General features: G+C 54.0%; 1 pseudogene; it reads left to right on the forward strand.

Annotated features, from left to right (window-relative positions):
• Positions 1 to 9,095: 9,095 nt before the first annotated feature.
• Positions 9,096 to 17,624, forward strand: LOC129530490 (glutathione hydrolase light chain 1-like; annotated as a pseudogene).
• The last annotated feature ends 4,142 nt before the right edge of the window (positions 17,625 to 21,766 follow it).

The raw sequence follows: 21,766 nt of genomic DNA on the forward strand, positions 1-21,766 counted from the left end.
AATACCTTCACCCCTCTGAGACTCAGTTTCCCCACATGTAAGCTTTGCTTGGACTCTCTCAGTAGCCTTTGGGAAGGGGACGGTGACTCTGAGAGCAGGATGTGGGTCTCCTAGAGCCAAACAGGGCCCCTTTTCTCAGTTCTAAGAGTCTCTGTCTCTTTGGATAAACTCCACTGTTTTGTTGTTTGGTGGCTATTTTTACTTATTTCTTCCTATCTATCTATCTATCTATCTATCTATCTATCTATCTATCTATCTATGTATCTATCTATCTTTCTATCTATCTATCTATCTATTTAGAGATGGAGTTTTGCTCTGTTGCAGGCTGGAGTGCAGTGGTGCAATCTCAGTTAACTGCAACCTCCGCCTCCCAAGTTCAAGCGATTCTCATGCCTAAGCCTCCCAAGTAGCTGGGATTACAGGCGTGTGCCACCACGCTCAACAAATTTGTGTGTGTGTGTGTGTGTGTGTGTGTTTCCGAGACAGAGTATCACTCTGTTACCCAGGCTGGAGGGCAGTGGTGCAATCTTGGCTTACTGCAGCCTCCCCCTCCCAGGTTCAAGTGATTCTACTGCCTCAGCCTCCACATTAGCTGAGACTACAGGCATGTGCCACCATGCCCAGCTAATTTTTGTATTTTTAGTAGAGACAGGGTTTTGCTATGTTGGCCAGGCTGGTCTTGAACTCCTGACCTTGTGATCTTCCCACCTCTGCCTCTCAAAATGCTGGGATTACAGGTGTGAGCCACTGTGCCTGGCCTAATTATGGTGTTTTTAGTAGAGATGGGGTTCCACCATGTTGGTCAGGCTGGTCTCGAACTCCTGACCTCAGGTAATCCACCCACCTGGGCCTCCCAAAGTGTTGGGATTGCAGGTGTGAGCCACCATGCCCAGCTTATTCTTTTCTGTTTTTTTTTTTTTTTTTTTGGATAGGAGACAATTTCTTTCTTTCTTTTTTTTATTTTATTTTATTATTATTATACTTTAAGTTTTAGGGTACATGTGCACAATGTGCAGGTTTGTTACATATGTACACATGTGCCATGTTGGTGTGCTGCACCCACCAACTCGTCATTTAGCATTAGATATATCTCCCAATGCCATCCCTCCCCCCTCCCCCCAAGGAACGCTGTTGCCCAAACAGGGACATGAAGGGCTTATTCTTTTTTTAAGGTGGAGTCTTACTCTGTCACCCAGGCTGGAGTATAGGGGAGCGATCATAGCCCACTGCAGCCTCAAACTCTTGGGTTTAAGTGATCCTCCCGCCTCAGCTTCCTAAAGTGCTGGGATTACAGGTGTGAGCCATGGTGCCTGGCTTCTACTCTTTTATTCTATTTTAGACTCTTATCTCATGTTATATATAAAGATCAGTTCCCTTCTAAAGACTTAAACAGAAAAAATATTATGTTTTTCATATTTTGAGACAGGGTCTTGTTCTGTAACCCAGGCTGGAGTGCAGTGGCATGATCATAGCTCACTGCAGCCTTGAACACTTGGGCTTAAGCGATCCTCCCACCTCAGCCCCCTGAGTAGCTAGGACTACAGGCGTGCATCACACCTGACTAATTTAAAAAGACTGTTTTGTAGATATGGTCTCACTCTATTGCCCAGGCTGGTCTTGAACTCCTGGCCTCAAGTGATCCTCCACCTTGGCCTCCCAAAGTGCTGAGATTACAGGTGTAAGCCACCATCTCTAGCAGGGAAAAAAAATGTTATTAATGAAGTATAGCAATTTCCCTTTTTGTCCCAATTATAAAAATCATGTACATTTGTTTGCTTCATAAAGAGGAAACTGTCTGGGCAAGGTGGTCTACACCTGTAATCCCAGCACTTTGGGGGGTTGAGGCGGGCAGACCACCCGAGGTCAGGAGTTCGAGACCAGCCTGGCCAACATGGTGCACTCTGTCCCTACTAAAAATATAAAAAGTTAGCGGGGCTTGGTGGTGTGCGCCTATAATCCCAGCTACTCAGGAGGCTGAGGCAGGAGAATCGCTTGAACCCGGGAGGCAGAGGTTGCAGTGAGCTAAGATCATGCCACTGCACTCCAGCCTGGGCAACTGAGTGAAACTCTGTCTCAGAAAAAAAAAAAAAAGAAAAGAAAAAGAAGAAACTGTAATCCCAGCACTTTGGGAGGTTGAGGCGATAGGATTGCTTTAGACCATGAGTTCGAGACCAGCCTGGGCAACATAGAAAGACCCTATCTCTACAAAAAAGACAAAAATTGCCCGGTGTGGTGGTTCTTACCTGTAGTCCCAGCTACTCAGGAGACTGAAGTGGGAGGATTGCTTGAGCCCAGGAGGTCAAAGCTGCATTGAGCCAAGACTGTGCCACTGCACTTCATCCTGGGTGACAAAGTGAGACCCTGTCTCATAAAACAAAGGCTGGGCACAGTGGCTCGTGCCTGTAATACCAGCACTTTGGGAAGCCAAGGTGGGTGGATTACTTGAGCACAGGAGTTCTTGACCAGCCTGGGCAACATGATGAAACCCCATCTCTACAAAATACACAAACAAACAAAATTGGCCGGGCATGGTGGCATGTGCCCATAGTCCCAGCTACTTGGGAGGCTGAGATGGGAGTGTCAATTGAGCCCAGGAGACTGAGGCTGCAGTGATCTGAGATCACACCACTGCACTCCAGCCTGAGCAACAAAGAGAGACTTTGTCTCCAAAAAAAAAAAAGAGGCCAAGGCAGGCGGATCATGAGGTCAAGAGATAGAGATCATCCTGGCCAACATGGTGAAACCCCGTCTCTACTAGAAATACAAAAATTAGCTGGGCATGGTGGCATGCACCTGTAGTCCCAGCTACTCAGGAGGCTGAGGCAGGAGAATGGCTTGAACCCGGGAGGCAGAGGTTGCAGTGAGCTGAGATCGTGCCACTGCACTCCAGCCTGGCAATAGAGCAAGACTCCATCTCAAAACAAAAAAGAAAGAAACTAAAAACAAAAACCCCAAAACTCGAATGGACTTCTCTTCCATCCTCCTTTGGGCAGGTGGGCAGCAGGGTGTGTATGCGGGGCCAGGGTGGAAGCCTGCAGGTTCTCATGCCTTTATGTGCCACGTGGCAGGGATGCACTGCGGGACGGTGGCTCTGCAGTGGATGCAGCCATTGCAGCCCTGTTGTGTGTGGGGCTCATGAATGCCCACAGCATGAGCATCGAGGGTGGCCTCTTCCTCACCATCTACAACAGCACCACCCATGAGTGCCTCAGAAGAGGAGAGGGAGAGGGGCAGGGGTTGTGGGTTGGGCCGAGGCACAGCTCGGTGGCCCCCAGGCTCACGTGGCATAAAGGGTTTGGGTGGGTGGGCCTGCCTACCTGCTTCTCCTTCTAGGAAAAGCTGAGGTCATCAATGCCCGCGAGGTGGCCCCCAGGCTGGCCTTTGCCAGCATGTTCAACAGCTCGGAGCAGTCCCAGAAGGGTAAGCCATGCTGCAGACTTGGGGCATGGGTGCAGAGCTGGCTGAGCCACCGGGAAGGGGCCTTGCCCACAGAAGCCTGCTCCCGTCAGGGTTCAGGGGCAGTTCTAGCACCTCCCATCCCTTCCTGGCCCCATAGCACCCTCCCACAATGAGTGGTCAGGACCATCATCACCACGGTAAATGGCCGGGAGCTTCTGTTGTTTCTGCTAAGGCCTCCGGGTCCACTCTGTGCAGCACATGGAAAGAATAATTATTATGCTAGCAGACCTCATGGACCAGGGCTCACTGGGGCCCACGCTCTGCTCTGTGCTTTTCACCACGAGCCTCTCACAACCCTCCCTGCTCCTTTGGGCTACGGGATGCTGTGTGGATTCCCATTTTACAGGGTGGGGATGCTGAGGCTCAGACAGGTCATGCAAATCAGCTGAGGTCACACAGCTGGGAGGTGGTGAAGCTAAAATTGAACCCAGGCTGTCTATATCCTGCCTTTTCAACAGGCATCCCATTCACTCATTTGTTCATTTGTGGGGATGGCGCTCTAGAATGTGAGGTGGAGTCTCTCTTTTCTAATCTGGTCTTAAGTGGAGAGGAGGCCCCCAAATTCCCCAGGTACCTGAAGGGAAGCCACTGTCCATCCAGGAAGCCACTGTCTGTCCCCAAAGGAGGCACAATAGATTGTGAGATAAAAGTTGGAGGATGGGAGGGTCTCAACAACTCAACACCTCTAGTCCTAGCACTTTAGGAGGCCAAGTCAGGAGGAGCACATGAGCCCAGGAGACCTTCCTGGACAACATAGCAAGACTCCATCTCTACAAAAAATGGGGAAAAATATTAGCTAGGTATGGCGGTGTGTGCTTATGGTCCCAGCTACTCAGGAGTCTAAGGTGGGAGGATCACTTGAGCCCAGGAGGTTGAGGCTGCAGTGAGCCATGATTATATCACTACACTCTAGCTTGGGCAACAAAGTGAGACCCTGTCAAAAAAAAAAAGGCTGGCCGGGCGCGGTGGCTCACGCCTGTAATCCCAGCACTTTGGGAGGCCGAGGCGGGTGGATCACGAGGTCAGGAGATCGAGACCATCCTGGCTAACACGGTGAAACCCCGTCTCTACTAAAAATACTAAAAAAAATTAGCCGGGCGTGGTGGCGGGCGCCTGTAGTCCCAGCTACTCGGGAGGCTGAGGCAGGAGAATGGCGTGAACCCAGGAGGCGGAGCTTGCAGTGAGCCGAGATCGCGCCACTGCACTCCAGCCTGGGCGACAGACTGAGACTCCGTCTCAAAAAAAAAAAAAAAAAAAAAAGGCTGGGCCTTTTTTTCACAGGCTCACGCCTGTAATCCCAGCACTTTGGGAGGCTGAGGCAGATGGATCACCTAGGTCAGGAGTTCAAGACCAGCCTGGCCAACATAGTGAAACCCTTTCTCTATTAAAAGTACAATAAGTCGGGCATGGTGGCACAGGCCTGTAATATCCCAGCTACTCAGGAGGCTAAGGCAGGAGTATCGCTTGAACCCAGGAGGTGGAGATTGCAGTGAGCCGGGATCATGCCACTGCACTCCAGCCTGGGCAACAAGAACGAAGCTCCGTCTCAAAAAAAAACAAGTTGGAGGATGGAGGGGCAGGACACACTCACCATAGCAGGCCTTAGACTTCAGGTGGGGGTCCTGGGTGGTGCCCTTCGGAGTCTTCTGCAACATACTCAATCTTTGATTTTTTTTTCTTTTTTTTTTTTTTGAGACGGAGTCTCACTCTGTCGCCCAGGTTGGAGTGCAGTGGTGCGATCTCAGCTCACTGCAAGCTCTGCCTCCTGAGTTCACGCCATTCTCCTGCCTCAGCCTCCCGAGTAGCTGGGACTACAGGTGCCTGCCACCACACCCAGCTAATTTTTTGTATTTTTTAGTAGAGACGGGTTTTCACTTTGTTGCCCAGGCTGGTCCCTCGATCTCCTGACCTCGTGATCCCCCTGCCTCGGCCTCCCAAAGTGCTGGAATTACAGGCGTGAGCCACTGTGCCCCACCAATCTTTCATTTGTTTTTAATACTCATTGAGAATGTCAGCATCTGTAGACATGAAGTTGCTCAGGGTAAGAGAATGCGGGAATCATAGGCTTGGCACCTTGTGGATGCTTAGAATCATTTATTTAACTAGAATGTATTGAGCATTGTCTTAAAGAATCAGCTGTTGTTCCTGAAGCTAGGGTGAAAAACAAAGACGGCAGATGAAATCTGTGACACTCCAGGTGGGAAAAGAAACTAGGCAGGTGCGGGTGTGTTACGGGCTGTAGAAAAACAGACCTAGAGGGCCTCAAAATCTGGGACTCTATGGAGGGTGACCCAGTCAGGGAAGGGGACATCTGAGCAAAGACCCAGAGGCAGAGATGGGGTCAGGGGAGTTATCTCCTGTTCTGCTATCCAGGTGTGATGGCAGGGACAGAGCCCTGTGGGGAGCTGGGGAGGCTGCAGCAAGTGACCCAAGGGAAATGGCCCAGGTTGTGTGGGATCTCTTAGGTTATGGTGAAGCCTCTGCTTCCTGTCCGAGGGAAGTGGGGGCTCGTGGAGTGTGTGAGTGGAAGGGGATGGATCTGGCCTACGGATTGCTGTGTAAGGGGCAGGGAGCATGTGGGGACCTGTCCAGAGGTCACTGCAGTAGTTCGTGGAGAGGGTGCTGGGAAGTGGCTGATGCTGGACAGACACACTTGGAAGTGGAGCCTGTGGATTTGAGGATGGGTTGGGTGTGATGCTTGTGTAGGGAGTCCCCGGGGACCCCTGATCTTTTGTCTGTACCTGGAAGGATGGGGTGACCCTAATGGGGACAGGCAGGGTTCTCAGGAAGCAGGTTGAGCAGACACTCAGGAGCTCGGTTTTGGGCACGTTGAAGTTTGAGATGCTTTCTTCGAGCAGGCAGGTAGATACTCAGGTCTGGTGATCAGAGGAGCAGTCCAGGCCAGCAGGTCAATTTGGGAGTTGTCAGTGCATAAATGGAGGCTGAAGCTCAGATGTCAAGCAGACCACGAGGAGAGAGAGCAAAGACAGAGGGGAGAGTAGGAGCTAGGATGGCAGGCAGGGGAGACTTGGGTGGAGCCAGGTGCTGGGATGCAGGGGTGGCTCTCAGGGAGAGTGACGAGCCCAGTACAGCTGAAAGGGGCACTGGGTCTGGCAGTGTGGGGGTCACCAGAGAACTTGGCAAGTGTGGCAGCATGAGAGTCTGATTGGCCTGAGGTCAGGAGAAGATTTTTTTCTGATATTGATACATGATATTTTCTATATTTATGGGTACATGTGAGTGCTTGTTACATGCATAGAGTGTATAATGATCAAGGCAGGGTATTTGGAGTCTCCGTCACCTTGAATATTTTTCATTTCTGGGTGTTAGCACCATAGTCCTCTCTTCGTTACTTTGAAATATACAAAATACTGTTGCTAAGCATCATCACCCTGGTCTGCTATCAAAGATTAGAACTTCTCCTGTCTTGGCTGGGCATGGTGGCTCATGCCTGTCATCCCAGCACCTTGGAAGGCTGAGGTGGGTGGATGACCTGAGGTCAGGAGTTTGAAACCAGCCTGGCCAATATGGCAAAACCCCATCTGTACTAAAAATCCAAAAATTAGCCTGGTGTGCTGGCCTGTGCCTGTAAACCCAGCGACTCGGGAGGCTGAGGCAGGAGAATCGCTTGAACCTGGGAGGCGGAGGTTGTAGTGAGCTGAGATCATGCCACTGCACTGCAATCTGGGAGACAGAGCAAGACTCCATCTCAAAAACAAACAAAAAACAAAACAAAACAGAAAAGAACTTCTGTCTAACTACAAGGTGGAAGGAATCATGTGCTGGGTGTCAGACCTTCCGGGATGTATGTGCAGCTTCTAGGAATTGAAACCACCAGCTCTTGGAAACTTGTGCCAGGCTTCAGGGTGGGAGAGGCAGTTCTAGAGCCGCAGCCGCCAAGCCAAGCCAAATGGCCCCAACATCTCTCGCAAGAGCAGGAGAGTACCTGGGGGCAGAGGCCATAGTTGTACCTTTCTGGGCAAAGGGTCAGTGTCTGTAGTGTCCATATGGGCAGTGGGGCTCGGGGGGAAGCAGGCCCAGGGGTCTGTTTCCAATGACCTCCTCAAAAGTCAGAACTGGAAGGCAAAACCCCTTATAGACTGGGTGCACCTGTAATCCCAGCATGTTGGGAGGCTGAGGTGGGAGGATTGCTTGAGGCCAGAGTTTGAGATCAGTCTTGGCAATGTAGCAAGACCCCTGTCTCTACAAAAAATAAAAATAAAAAATTAGGCTGGGAGTGGTGGCTCACGCCTGTAATCCCAAAACTCTGAGAGGCTGAGGAGGATGGATCACCTGATATTAGGAGTTCAAGACCAGCCTGACCAACCTGGTAAAACCCCGTCTCTACTAAAAATGCAAAAATTAGCAAGGCATGGTTGTACATGCCTGTAATCCCAGCTACTTGGGATGCTGAGGCAGGAGAATTACTTGAACTCGGGAGGTGGAGGTTGGAGTGAGCCAAGATTGTGCCATCGCACTCCAGCCTGGGCAACAAGAGTGAAACTCCATCTCAAAAAAAAAAAAAAAAAAAAAAAAAGCCACGTGTAGTGGGGTATGTCTGTAGTCTTAGGTACTTCAGAGGCTGAGGTGGGAGGATCACTTGAGCCTGGGAAGCCAAGGCTGCAGTGAGCCATGATTGCACCACTGCACTCCAGCTGGGACAACAGAGTGAGACCCTGTCTCAAAACAGACAAACAAAAACCCTTATAGTTGGATGGAGAAACTGAGGCTGCAAAGGGGACAGGATGGAGGTTAAGGCTCAGTCTTGCCTCTCTGGGGCAGTAGAAAAGAGGAAGGGAGCCCTTTCTTGGGGCTAGCTGTGTCTTGAAGGTGGCCTGTGCTTGACCTGGGTCAGGGTGGGATCTGCTCTTGTTTTGGCACATTCTGGTGGAGCCCATGAGTCTTACAGGATAAGCCCTTGTGGTCAGCGAGATGGGAGGGGGTCTGGCCTGGCACAGGATTTTAGACATGCAGGCACCTGCACAGACAGACACCTCATCCTGGGACAGCAAAACCCAGCCGCATGCTACTGCTTCCCCTCCTGTGCCCTCCTCAGACATCCCTGGTCCATGTACACTCCTACCTGCTGAGCCCCTCTTAAAAAAAATTAAACATCCCCTCCTAAAAAAAAAAATTAAAATTAAAAAATAAATAAAAAAATTAAAAATCCCCTTCTGCTGGGCGTGGTGTTCACGCCTGTAATCTCAGCTACTCAGGAGGCTGAGGTGGGAGGATTGCTTGAATCCAGGAGTTCGAGATCAGGCTGGGCAAGATGGCAAGACCCCAACTCAAAAAAGAAAAAAAAATTCTTTCCTCCTAAGCCTCATTGCCCCATCTGTAAAACGAGTCAGGGACTGTGCCTGGGATGCTGCCTGCGAGAGATCCCGATGTCCCCCACTCAGGGTCACTAACTGTGGCTCTCTCTCCCCAGGAGCGCTGTCGGTGGCGGTGCCTGGGGAGATCCGAGGCTATGAGCTGGCACACCAGCGGCATGGGCGGCTGCCCTGGGCTCGCCTCTTCCAGCCCAGCATCCAGCTGGCCCGCCAGGGCTTCCCCGTGGGCAAGGGCTTGGCAGCAGCCCTGGAAAAGAAGCGGACAGTCATTGAGCAGCAGCCTGTCTTGTGGTATGTCTGTGGGTGTGGCCCCCTGACCCAGGCAGGGCAGGCACAGCCCAAGGACCTTGCAGGCTGTAGCAGCAGTGGAGCGGCCCTCTGCCTTCAGGACCCTGCGCTGATAATGGGATGAGGAGATACAGACCCTTCCCACCACGTGTGGGGACACGTTCTGAGCGTGGGGTCCCAGTGGCCACTGTGGCTGGCCATGTGTCCTGAGTGGCAAGGGACACTAGGAGGTTCCCGGAAGGGACACTAGGAGGATGAGCGCTGAGTGACAGGGCCACCCACCTGTGACAGGCGCTGCCCCTGCTTTGTGCTGGTCTCCTGTGTGGGCAGGTGTGTGGGGTGGTGTAGCTAAGTCCACCCCACCTGCTGCCTCACATGAGCCCCCTCTGCCCCAGTGAGGTGTTCTGCCAGGATAGAAAGGTGCTTCGGGAGGGGGAGAGACTGACCCTGCCACGGCTGGCTGACACCTATGAGACGCTGGCCATTGAGGGTGCCCAGGCCTTCTACAATGGCAGCCTCACGGCCCAGATTGTGAAGGACATCCAGGCGGCCGGTGAGTGGGTAACCTCAAGGGCCTGGGTGAGGAACTCTGCAGTGGAAACCCTGAGCTGTAGCCCAGAGCCATGGGGTCCTCCTGTCTTGCCTGAGCCTGCAGGAAGTTCCTGGTGGAGGAGGGTCAGTGACTGGCCATGTGGGTCCACAGCTCCTGCTTATATCAAAACCAAGAGAGGCCACACAGTCCAGGAGAGCAAGTCCTTGTTGGGGTAAATGCAGGTGTAGGCAAGAGCCAGGGCTAGGGAAGCACTAGAATACAGCCTGAAGATCCAGGAGGACTTCTTGGAGGAGGTGGTGGCTGGGCTGCAGATAACTTCGTTAGAGAGGAAGGGATTCCTAGCAGAGGAACAGCTGGGCTAAGGCCCAGTAGAGGGGGCTTTGATTCACCAAGAGGGTTACAAGGGATGAGGGTCGCCTTGAGAGAGGCATGGGGAAGGGGATTTGTGGGGCAGGGGCCTGGAGCTTGGCTGTGGCTTTCTTCAGGTAATTTTTGCACTGTTTCATGGAGGAGGGTGATTAGCTTGTCGACCTTTACCACTGAGGCTGGAAATTGGCATGCCAATACCCTGTCTGTCTGGAGCTGACTCCAGGAGAATTAAGAGCCTCCCTCCCTCCCTCTATCCATTCATCGTGAGGAGAAGAGGCCAAGCAGCAGGGACACCGGCAGGAATTCTGCAGTTAGAAAAGGCCCTCTGAGCCAGGTGCGTGGCTCACATCTGTAATCCCAGCACTTTGGGAGGCCCAGGCGGGTGGATCACCTGAGGTCAGGAGTTCAAGACCAGCCTGGCCAACATGGTGAAACCCTGTCTCTACTAAAAATGCAAAATTAGTCAGGCATGGTGGGTTGTGCCTGTAATCCCAGCTACTTGGGAGGCTGTGGCAGGAGAATCGCTAGAACCTGGGGGGCTGAGGTTGCAGTGAGCCGAGATTGCACCACTGCACTCCGCAGAGTGAGACTCCATCTCAAAAAAAAAAGAGAAAGAAAAGGCCCTCTGAGGCCAAGCTTGGTGTCTCATGCCTGTAATCCCAACACTTTGGGAGGCTGAGGTAGAAGTTGAGGCCAGGAGGTCCAAGACAAGGCTGGGCAACATAGTGAGTCTACAAAAAAAATATTGAGAATCTACATAAATATAGTGGGGGTGGGGGTGGGGAACAAGAAAACAAAAAATTCAAAGCATAGTGAAAAGAAATATAGCAAAACCCGGCAGGGCATGGTGGCTCACGCCTGTAATCCCAGAACTTTGGGAGGCCGAGGCGTGTGGATACAGGGTCAGGAGATCGAGACCATCCTGGCTAACACAGTGAAACCTGTCTCTACTAAAAATACAAAAAAATTAGCCTGGTGTGGTGGTGGGTGCCTGCATTCCCAGCTACTTGGGAGGCTGAGGCAGGAGAACAGCGTGAACCTAGGAAGCGGAGCTTGCAGTGAGCCGATATCACGCCACTGCACTCCAGCCTGGGAGATAGAGTGAGACTCCGTCTCAAAAAAAAAAAAAAAAAAAAAGAAATATAGCAAAACACAACAAAAAAAATTAAAATTTGCTGGGTGTAGTTATGCCTTTAGTCTCAGCTACTGGGGAGGGTCTGCTGGAGGATCACTTGAGCCCAGGAGTTCAAGGCTGTGATTAAGCCACTGCACTCCAGCCTGGGTGACAGAGCAAGATCCTATCTCTAAAAAAAAAAAAAAAAAACAGAAAACACTCTCTGGCCACGGATGAGAGAAGGCAGACAGGAAGCCACTAACCCAAGCAGGCAGAGGGCAGGTGGCCCCAGATCGGCTGTCGGGTGGTGAGCAGTGTCAGGGAGACAGGAGTGCCGGAGCTGGTGAGGTTCCCAGGGAGGTGAGGTTGCCTGTTGCCCCCTCCCAGGGCACAGTCCCACCCCTCCAGTAGTGCACCCTGTCCTCCCTGGTAGGTACAGGCTTTTCCCCACCACCATGGTGCAGCCATGCCTGCCCCCAACACCACTGGTACAGCTCCATCCTCCACGCAGTGGTGCAGCCCCATCCCAGTGCCCATTAGAGCTGCTGTCCCATTGCAGGGGGCATTGTGACAGCTGAGGACCTGAATAACTACTGTGCTGAGCTGATCGAGCACCCGCTGAACATCAGCCTGGGAGACGCGGTGCTGTAAATGCCCAGTGCGCCGCTCAGCGGGCCTGTGCTGGCCCTCATCCTCAACATCCTCAAAGGTGAGTGGTTGCACCACAGCTGTGTGGTAGGACCCATGACACTGCCTCTCTCTCCCCACACCCCACCCCTGCTGCATCTCTGCTCGCCCCCCATGCCACATCTTTCCATCACTGAGCTCCCGAGGTGTGTCCCTGCATCACAGCTCACCATGTCCTGAAGGAGGCAGTGCAGAGCGACAGGGCTGAAGCGGGCAATGCTCAAGGGTTGGAGGAGGAACAGGAGTCATCAGGAGGGAGAGAGGTGCAGGAGCTCAGGGCTGCAGGGCCTGGTCCAGAGGGTACCCTGGTCCAGTGGGTGACCCTGCCACTTGGTCACTGAATGGCCAGAGCTGATGCGTGACGTGAGGTCCAGTCTCGGGAGCCCTCACCTTACTTCACTCTCACCACAGCCTTCTGAAGCAGCTGCTGCTATTGGTTATTAAACGCTCCTTGAGGTGGGCAAAGTGGCTCAGGCAGGTGTTAACCCTCTGAGCCCCTCAGAGTCTCTGGGGCTCAGCAACATGCACCTGGCTCTGATCAACCAGGGTACAACTTCTCCCGGGAGAGCGTGGAGACCCCCGAGCAGAAGGGCCTGACGTACCACCGCATCGTAGAGGCTTTCTGGTTTGCCTACGCCAAGAGGACCCTGCTTGCGGACCCCAAGTTTGTGGATGTGACTGAAGTAAGGGGCAGGGGCTGGCCCACTGTGGGTGTGGGGCCTGCTGTAGAGGCATCGGGTGGGCTCCCCAGGGTGGCTACAGCCTCACATATGCTTTATGAATCCATTCCTGCCACAAACTTTGATTGCGGGCCTACTGTGTGCTCAGATGGACTGGTGGGTGACCCCCAGTCTTGGCTTCTGCCCCACAGAACTGACAGTGTGGGGAATTAGTGGCCACCCTCCTACCTCAGGTCCTTTGCACATGCTGTGGTTCTCGAGTGCTCAGTGCTGAGATGAGGAACGCATGGGGGCATTGCAGCCCTCGGGCATGGTGAGATGGATGGGTGAAAGGGAGAGGGCCAGGTGAACAGAGACCTCGGCCACCCACTCCCTGTCACTCCAAACTAACGCTTCCCAGACGCCACCCTCAGCCCTGCACCACCTGACCCACTCACTCAGTAGCTGCCCCAGCTCCACGCTGGGTCCCTATAAGACCCTGTCATATCCCTTCCCGCTGAGGATCCTCACATTCCTCCTTACCTACTTGGCTCCTTGGCATTCCTGGGTGGATCTGCAGACCCCCCACACTGACCAGTGACCTCCCAGGAGGGGCGTCAGCTGCCCGGGTGGTGTCTTCTCTTTCCCCGTGAGCATTCTGCACCTCTGACTCCCGCTGCAGCCAGTGACCTGGTGTCTTGTCTCTCTGAGGGGACAGAGCCACTGCAGTGTGTCCCTCTGCCCTCCCTTTTGGCTAAGGCCAGCTCTTTCATCTACTTGCTGGCTCGGGGTGCTGTTCCTACAATGCTCCTTTCTGCCTCTGACGATTTACTTCTTTATCACGGATTATTCCCGAAAGAAAGGCAGCTGTTGTTGCTCTAGAAATTTCTATCTGCTGCCTCCTTCTGTCCTTTGCTCCTCTTAGAGCAAACATGGCTGGGCTATGTCCTCTCTCCCTTCAGGGTATCCCCTCCCCTGCTCTATCCCCATGCCACCAGATCGCCATGTCCAGCCTCAGTTTCCCCATCAGGCCCCACTCAGCAGCATCTCACACAGCTCACCACACTCTCCTCGAGTTTTCATTTTGCAAATTTTCGCACCTACAAAAATGTAAAAAATTCCCCAAACTGCCCAAGCATCAATGTTCCCTTTTCCTGGAGTCTGTAGTGTGGACGTTTCTGCCAGATTTCCTAACTCTCTCCGTCTCCACCCACATCTATTGGGATTCGTGTTTTTCTGAAGGATTCCACAGTAGGTTATTGATGTCACACCTCAGGGTGTGTCTCAAAAGTGAGACTTGAACATAGCACAGCAGGATGTCGGGTTGACACAACCTGCTGTCCCTCCTCTTTGCCTACAGTAGGCTCCCTTGGCTGTTTTGTTTTTGTTGTGTTTTTGTTTAGACACAGAGTCTCGGTCATCCAGGTTGGAGTGCAGTGGTGTGATCTTGGCTCACTGCAGCCTCAACCTCCAGGCCTCAAGCAATCCTCCCACTTCAGCCCCCTGAGCAGCTGGGACCAGAGGCACATGCCACCAAACCTGGATAATTTTTGTATTTTTTTTAGAGACAGGGTCTTGCCCAGAGTGGTCTCAAACTCCTGGGGTCAAACTCTTCCCACCTCAGCCTCCCAAAGTGCTGGGATTACAGGTGTTTTTTTTTTTTTTTTTTTTTTTTTGAGACAGAGTCTCGCTCTGTCACGCAGGCTGGAGTGCAGTGGCGCTATCTCAGCTCGCTGCAAGCTCCGCCTCCTGGGTTCACGCCATTCTTCTGCCTCAGCTTCCCGAGTAGCTGGGACTACAGGTGCCTGCCACTGCGCCCAGCTAATTTTTTGTATTTTTAGTAGAGACGGGGTTTCACCGTGATTGCGATCTCCTGACCTCGTGATCCGCCTGCCTCGGCCTCCCAAAGTGCTGGGATTACAGGCGTGAGCCACCGTGCCTGGCCTGTTTTGTTGATTTTTAAAGTCCAGGGCAGTAGTCTTGGAAAATGTCCCACATCGTGGATTTGCCTTTCTGTTTCCTTGAGGGCAGTTTCAGACAGAACACCTTTCCCTGGGATTGGTCAACTAATCTGTGGGGTGTTGCTGAAACTTTATTTTATTTTATTTTATTTTATATTTTATTTTATTTTTGAGACGGAGTCTCGCTCTGTCCCCCAGGCTATCCCCCAGGCTGGAGTGCAGTGGCGGGATCTCGGCTCACTGCAAGCTCCGCCTCCCAGGTTCATGCCATTCTCCTGCCTCAGCCCCCCAAGTAGCTGGGACTACAGGTGCCCACCACCGCTCCCAGCTAATTTTTTGTATTTTTAGTAGAGACGGGGTTTCACTGTGTTAGTCAGGATGGTCTCGATCTCCTGACGTCGTGATCCGCCCTCCCAAAGTGCTGGGATTACAGGCCTCGGCCTCCCAAAGTGCTGGGATTACAGGCATGAGCCACCGCGCCCGGTGTTGAAACTCTCTTGAGGCATTTTCTTCGGCCTTTGGGTCCATCCTCTCTGTCTCCTCCTTGACCTCCTCATCTCCTCCTCGCCACTGCCTTGGGGACCTTGGCCAGGCTCATGGCATCCAGCAGCCACTCAATGTCAATACTTCCATGCTCATCTCTCAGCCCGCCCTTGCCTGTGAACCCATGCTTATTTATTTATTTTTTTATACTTGCACCCATGCTCTTCAGGTCTGATGAAGTGTCCAAAATCAAGCTTCTGACCATCCCCAAACCTGCCCCTTCTGCAGGGTTTACCTCGCTAGTCGGCACCATCCTTGATTCTTCTCTTTCTCCCACCCAGGCCATCATCTCTTGCCTGGTTGACACCCACAGCCTCCCCTTTGGGATTTATCCTTATCCCCGTCATAGCTGCCAGAGGGACCCTGTGAAAACACTCCCCAGCCTGCTCATTCCTCTGCCCTAAGCCTGCATGGCACAGAGCAAAAGCCAGTTTTTATGGGACCTAGGAGGTCCTGTGGGTTGGGCCCCAGCCTGCATCTTCATCCTCTTCTCCCCACCCCACTCCATTCACTCTCTGCCTATCGCTCACCAGCCTATACCACCTGCCTCAGGGCCTTTGCACTGACTATTTAGGCTGCATTCCAGGCTCTTTTCACACGTTGCCTCCTCTGAGAAGCCCTCCCTGACCACTCTGCCCATACCTCATGCCCCTTGATTCCCCTTACCTGGCTTGTGGTTTCAGCACTTTCCCTGTGTGTGTTTGTTTTTCTTGGCATGAGGGCAGGACCTAAGTGTCTGTTCCCTGTTGATTTCCCAGTGCCAGGCATGCAGTGCAAACTCTAGAAATATTTTTTGCACCAAGGAATGAGTGATTGAATGGGGCAAGGGTCTGGAGGCTGAGGACCAGGCAGACAGACATTCAGAGTTGCTGAAACGCAACAGAGACAGGGAGTCAGGCTGCTCACGCTAGGTCCTGGGCCTGCCCTTGGGTCCTGGGGAGCCACGGAAAGTTGTGGGTGTCTGAGGGTTTTGGTCAGAGTCACAGTCAGGGGCCTTCTGAGACCTGTGCCCCCTCCCCACCCTCCCTCCCCACCTCATCAGGCCAGCTCTGGGGTCTCGGCAGGTGGTCCGCAACATGACCTCTGAGTTCTTCGCTGCCCAGCTCCGGGCCCAGATCTCTGACAACACCACTCACCCGATCTTCTACTACAAGCCCGAGTTCTACACGCCGGATGACTGGGGCACTGCTCACCTGTCTGTCATCACAGAGGACGGCAGTGCTGTGTCCGCCACCAGCACCATCAACCTCTAGTAGGGGCTGCTGGGCCGCCTGGGTGGGAAAGTGCCAGAGGCGGGTGGTCCAGGGACCGCCCACTTATCCAGTAAGGTGGCTCCGTCACCTCTTTTCCTGGTGGGAAACTGAGGCCCAATCTTGGTAGCTTATCCTGGGCCTCTCAGTGAGTATGTTACAGCCTCAGTGGGTGGATAGGGACCAGGCTGGGCCAGGCATGGTCGGGCGCTGTCTGACCCGGCTGGGTGGTAGCTTTGGCTCCAAGGTCTGCTCCCTGGTCAGCGGGATCCTGTTCAATAATGAATGGACGACTTCAGCTCTCCCAGCATCACCAATGAGTTTGGGGTACCCCCCTCACCTGCCAATTTCATCCAGCCAGGTATGGGGTGGAAGTCCGGGGGTGGGGGACTGGGGTGGAGAGGGGCGGGTGTCCTGGGCAGGCAGCTGACGGGCATCCCTGTCTTCTCCCATCAGCCGCAGGGAAGCAGCCGCTCTCATCCATGCTCCCAACGATCATGGTGGGCCAGGACGGCCAGGTCCGGATGGTGGTGGGAGCTGCTGGGGGCACGCAGATCACCACAGCCACTGCACTGGTATGCGTCACCCCTTTTCTCCCTGGCCCTTCCCACTCCGCACAGCCCCCAAGCCATGCTGATCACACTCCCATGCCCCAGGCCATCATCTACAACCTCTGGTTCGGCTATGACGTGAAGCGGGCCGTGGATGAGCCCCGGCTGCACAACCAGCTTCTGCCCAACATCACGACAGTGGAGAGAAACATTGACCAGGTGGGCCAGGGGTTGGAGAAACTGAGTCACGGTGTGGGGCCCCAGAGCATCCTGGGCTGGAGGCCTGGATCATCACAGAGTGGACAATGGTTGGTGTCCTCTCTCTAGTGTCTGGGCCGTCTGGAGCCCCTGTGCCATGAGGGCCAAACCCCCTGCTCCAATGAGACCCAGAAGGCCCCAACCTGCTCTTCCTGATGACCTGGCCTGAAATGGCACCACCTGGGCTGAGGCCTGTGACCACACAGGCGTGGTTCAGGTGGCATCTGGAGCCCTGCTCAGGCTTCCCCTCTCCTCCCACCCCCAGGCAGTGACTGCAGCCCTGGAGACCCAGCACCATCACACCCAGATCGCGTCCACCTTCATCGCTGTGGTGCAAGCCATCGTCTGCACGGCTGGTGGCTGGGCAGCTGCCTCGGACTCCAGGAAAGGCGGGGAACCTGCTGGCTACTGGTTGCTCCAGGCAGACAAGGCTGACAAGCAATCCAGGGACAAGATACTCACGAGGATGAGGAAGAGGACTTTGGGGGACGGGATTCCCCTGTGAGCAGCAGAGCAGCATAATAAATGAGGCCACTGTGCCAGGCTCCAGGTGGCCTCCCTGGCCTGTCTCCCCACTCTCTGGGCCTCAGTGTATTGTGTGTGAAATGGAGCCATCTGGCTGGGGAGGAAAAGAGAGGTGGGATTCGGAGATCTTCACAATGCGGGCACTGGAACTAGCCTCAGCATCTTCAGCATGGGGAGAGCGGGGCACATGGCTGGGGGCCAGGGGAAGGTTCACACCAAGCCCTGCCCCTTCCCACCCTGATCCCTCGGACTTTGGGACCAGGCCCTCCCTTACTGGGGCTGGGCAGTGACACTACCTAGGAGCAGCCACCAGGGGGTGTCACGACCCTGGCGCTTTCTTAGGCAGAGGGTGGCCAGCTGATGCTGGGAACCCGGGTGCCTTCTCAGACCCGTAGGTCTCCAGCTCACCCTGCCGATGACACTGGCGGTGAAGCTGAGGTCCGAGGAATGGGGACTGGGCAACAGGCTGGAGGAAAACATCTCGGTCAGAGCCACGCCCCTGGGGGGTTCCCAAGAGCAAGCCCAGACTGAAACCCAAGCTTGTGATCCTCTCCAGAGGGAGGCCTGGTTCTCAGGGAACAGCAAACGGGAAGATGTCCCCAGATCCCAGGGATCAGGGCTTGGTCCAGCCGGGGACGCAGCCCAGAGGGAGTGGGTCCAGAAGGAAACAGCTAGACACAGCAGCCTTCACCATTAGCAGCCCCTCCAGGCCTCCCTCGGGGCCTGCTCCCTCCTCTGTGCACAGTTCCAACACCTGGAGCAGGGTTCTGGGAAGGGCTGGTGGAGGTGGGCTGGTGGGAGGCAGTGATCACAGCCCAGCACCTGGATATCACCAGGGACACTGGGGCCAGGGGCCAGGTGAGGCCAGGTCAGGGCTATCCTTCAGGAGCCCCGAAAACCTGGTGATTCCAAAGGGCCCATAGACAAACAGGGTTTTATGCCTGTGGAGTCAAGTCCCACTGGGTCTGAGCTCTGGAGGGCTGTGTCTCTGGGGCTCTGCAAGGGTGAGGTGGAGGTAGGCTCAACTGGTGTACAAGTCACTCTTCAATCCTTATTTTATTTATTTAATTTTTTTTTTAAATTAAACCAATAGAGATGGGGTCTCACTATGTTGACCAGGCTGGTCTTAACTCCTGACTTCAAGCAGTCCCCCCATCTCAGTCTCCCAAAGTGCTAGGATTACAGGGGTGAGCCACTGCACCCGGCCTCAATCCTTATTTTGGCCTGAGAGGAAAGGCTGTGACCCCATTTGCAGGGGAGAAGACTGAAGCTGGAGGGGCAGGCCTTGCTCTGGGTTGCACAGCAGCAAGAGAAGTGGGAGCTGGCCATTAGATTTCCTGGACCCGACACGCTGGTGGGGTACAGCCTGGTTCTCCAGGTCCCATGGGGCTCAGCCCAGGACTACCTTGGGGGGTGAGGGACTTAAATCCTCTCCTTCATTCTCATCACACTTTCCCCCATCATTTCCTGAGGAAGGACATTCAGGGACCTGAAGGGGTGGCCTGCCCCTCCACACCTGTGGGTGTTTCTCATCAGGTGGGACAAGAGACTGAGAAAAGAAAGAGACACAGAGACAAAGTATAGAGAAAGAAAAGTGGGCCCAGGGGACCTGCACTCAGCATATGGAGGACCCAAGCTGGCACCAGTCTCTGAGTTCCCTAGTATTGATTGATCATTGTCTCTACCATCTCAGAGAGGGGGATGTGGCAGGACAATAGGGTAATAGTGGGGAGAGGGTCAGCAGGAAAACACATGAACAAATGTCTGTGTCATAAACAAGGTTAAGAAAAAGGTGCCATGCTTTTATGTGCATATACATAAACATCTCAATGCATTAAAGAGCAGTATTGCCACCAGCATGTCCCACCTCCAGCCCTAAGGCAGTTTTCTCCTATCTCAGTAGATGGAATATACAATCGGGTTTTATACCGAGACATTCCTTTGCCCAGGGACAATCAGGAGAGAGATGCCTTCCTCTTATCTCAACTGCAAAGAGGCCTTCCTCTTTTACGAATCCTCCACAGCACAGACCCTTTACGGGTGTCGGGCTGTGGGATGATCAGGTCTTTCCCTTCCCAGGAGGCCATATTTCAGACTGTCACATGGGGAGAAACCTTGGACAATACCTGGCTTTCCTAGGCAGAGGTCCCTGCAGCCTTCTGCAGTGTTTTGTGTCCCTGCTTGCTTGAGATTAGGGAGTGGTGATGACTCTTAACAAGCATGCTGCCTTCAAGCATTTGTTTAACAAAGCACATCCTGCATAGCCCTAAATCCATTAAACCTTGAGTCGACACAGTACATGTTTCTGTGAGCACAGGGTTGGGGCTAGGGTTACAGATTAACAGCATCTCAAGGCAAAAGAATTTTTCTTACTACACAACAAAATGGAGCCTCTTATGTCTACTTCTTTCTACATAGACACAGTAACAGTCTGATATCTCTTTCTTTTCCCCACAGGGACCTTCCTGGCTGTGCCTCGGGTCAGGACTAGAATGACACCCATTCATTTCCCTGGGCCTTTGCTCGGGTGGTCCCTGCACCCTGGCCTCTGCCTGACGAGGATGGTGGGGAGAGGACGGGGGACGTCCCCCACACTGCTGTCTCCACTGTTCCTGCTGCCCAGGCCTCTGGGCTTCCAGGACTGCAGCGGGTCGATGGGTGGGCTGGCCTGAGCCCAGGAATGCACTTCAGCTCCTGGTTGAGCAATGTCACTGAGGCTTGGGAGTCGGGTAGGGGCGGGAGGAGGCGTCCACAGGCCCCCATACCGTGAGAGGCAGCCGTGGGAACAGCCTACCTCTAAACAATCACTGCGGCCCAGGCTGACCAGGGGCTCTGGCCAGACATAGGGGCCTGGCAGGCTGTGTGGCCTGTAAGGACACAGTCTGTCTCTGTGCCTCAGTTTTTCTGCTGCCCAGATGGAGGCGCCCGGACTCCAGGTGTAGACATCTGGAGCAGGCAGTGTTCAGCTGGGGAGGAAGCGGGGAGGACTGTGGGGGCCATGTGGGAAGGATTCCACCCCACATCACCTGCACCCCTGCTGAGCCTGGTCAACGGAGCCCCTCAGTGGGTCTTCACTCCCCTGGCTGCCTCCCATTTAGGCACCCTGAGGCCTTGGGAGAACAGAGCCAGGCCAGTGTCCCCAGAGAGGCTGCGCTGCCAGCACAGTAGTAGCGGATTTGGATTCAGGGAAGCAGACCTGCAGCCAGGGTGGGAAAGAGCTGCAGGTGGGGTGGGGCCCCCACATGGCACAGCCCCCCTCCCTGGAGGTCCATGCTGCATTTCCAGGACAGCAAGTCCCAGGGATGGATGGTGCCGGGTACCAAGGGCTAGCGGCATGGTCTGTCTGCATTTCCTACGTAAGTGTCTCGTAGTCACCAGCATTGGATGCTGTGAAGTCCCCCTGTCCTCTGTGCAGACTGGGAAGCCCTTGGTCACCCTGGGGGGGTTGGGGGACCCAGGCCAGGCTGCAGAAGCATAAGGACTTGAACCTGGGTCCTGAGTGACACCACCTTGGGTCCTCCTCCTTCTGCCTCTGTTCAGCTCCACCTTGATGCTGACTAGGCTGGGCCATGCGGAGAGGGTTAGGGGATAGAGATGGGAGCTGGGGAGCAGGGCTCCACTCTGGGAGGGGGGCAGCCTTGCCGGATCCAGGGCAGAGTTAAGCGGCCCCAGCTCTGCTTTCCCAGAGCTGCTGAGAACCTGGGGAATGATGTGGAGGTTCCAGGGAGCCCTGCCCCTACCTGGCAACAGCAGTGCAGCAGGCACCAAGTTCTCCTGCACATTGCGACAGTGTGACCATGGGCTCTGGCAGGCGGTAGGTGGGGCCTTTGGACCTACCAGCAGTGAGGGAGTTAACACAGCAGCTGACTTCTCTAGGCAAAGAAAACTCCCCTCAGACGCTTTGCTGCCTGGCCTCCTGCCAGGAACAAGCAGGAGCTGAAAACTAGAAGTTGAGGCGTGAGTTTGGCCACTCCGTAGTGTGCACTTGGTGAGGGCAGCAGCTCACCACAGCTGCCAGCCATCTGTCCATTCACCCATCTGTCCATCTGGCAGCCCGCTGTTCAGACCTGTCTGTCTGTCCGCCCATCTGTAAGCCCATCTCTGTCCCATTGTCTATCTGACCATCTTTCTCTTACTGTCCTCTTTTTCTAGCTATCTGGCCTGTCTGTCGATCCATCTTCGTGTCTGTCTTAAGCCCCCACCTGTTTGTCCATCT

This window comes from Gorilla gorilla, chromosome 22, assembly GCF_029281585.2.
Source record: "Gorilla gorilla gorilla isolate KB3781 chromosome 22, NHGRI_mGorGor1-v2.1_pri, whole genome shotgun sequence".
Taxonomy (NCBI): Eukaryota; Metazoa; Chordata; class Mammalia; order Primates; family Hominidae; genus Gorilla; species Gorilla gorilla.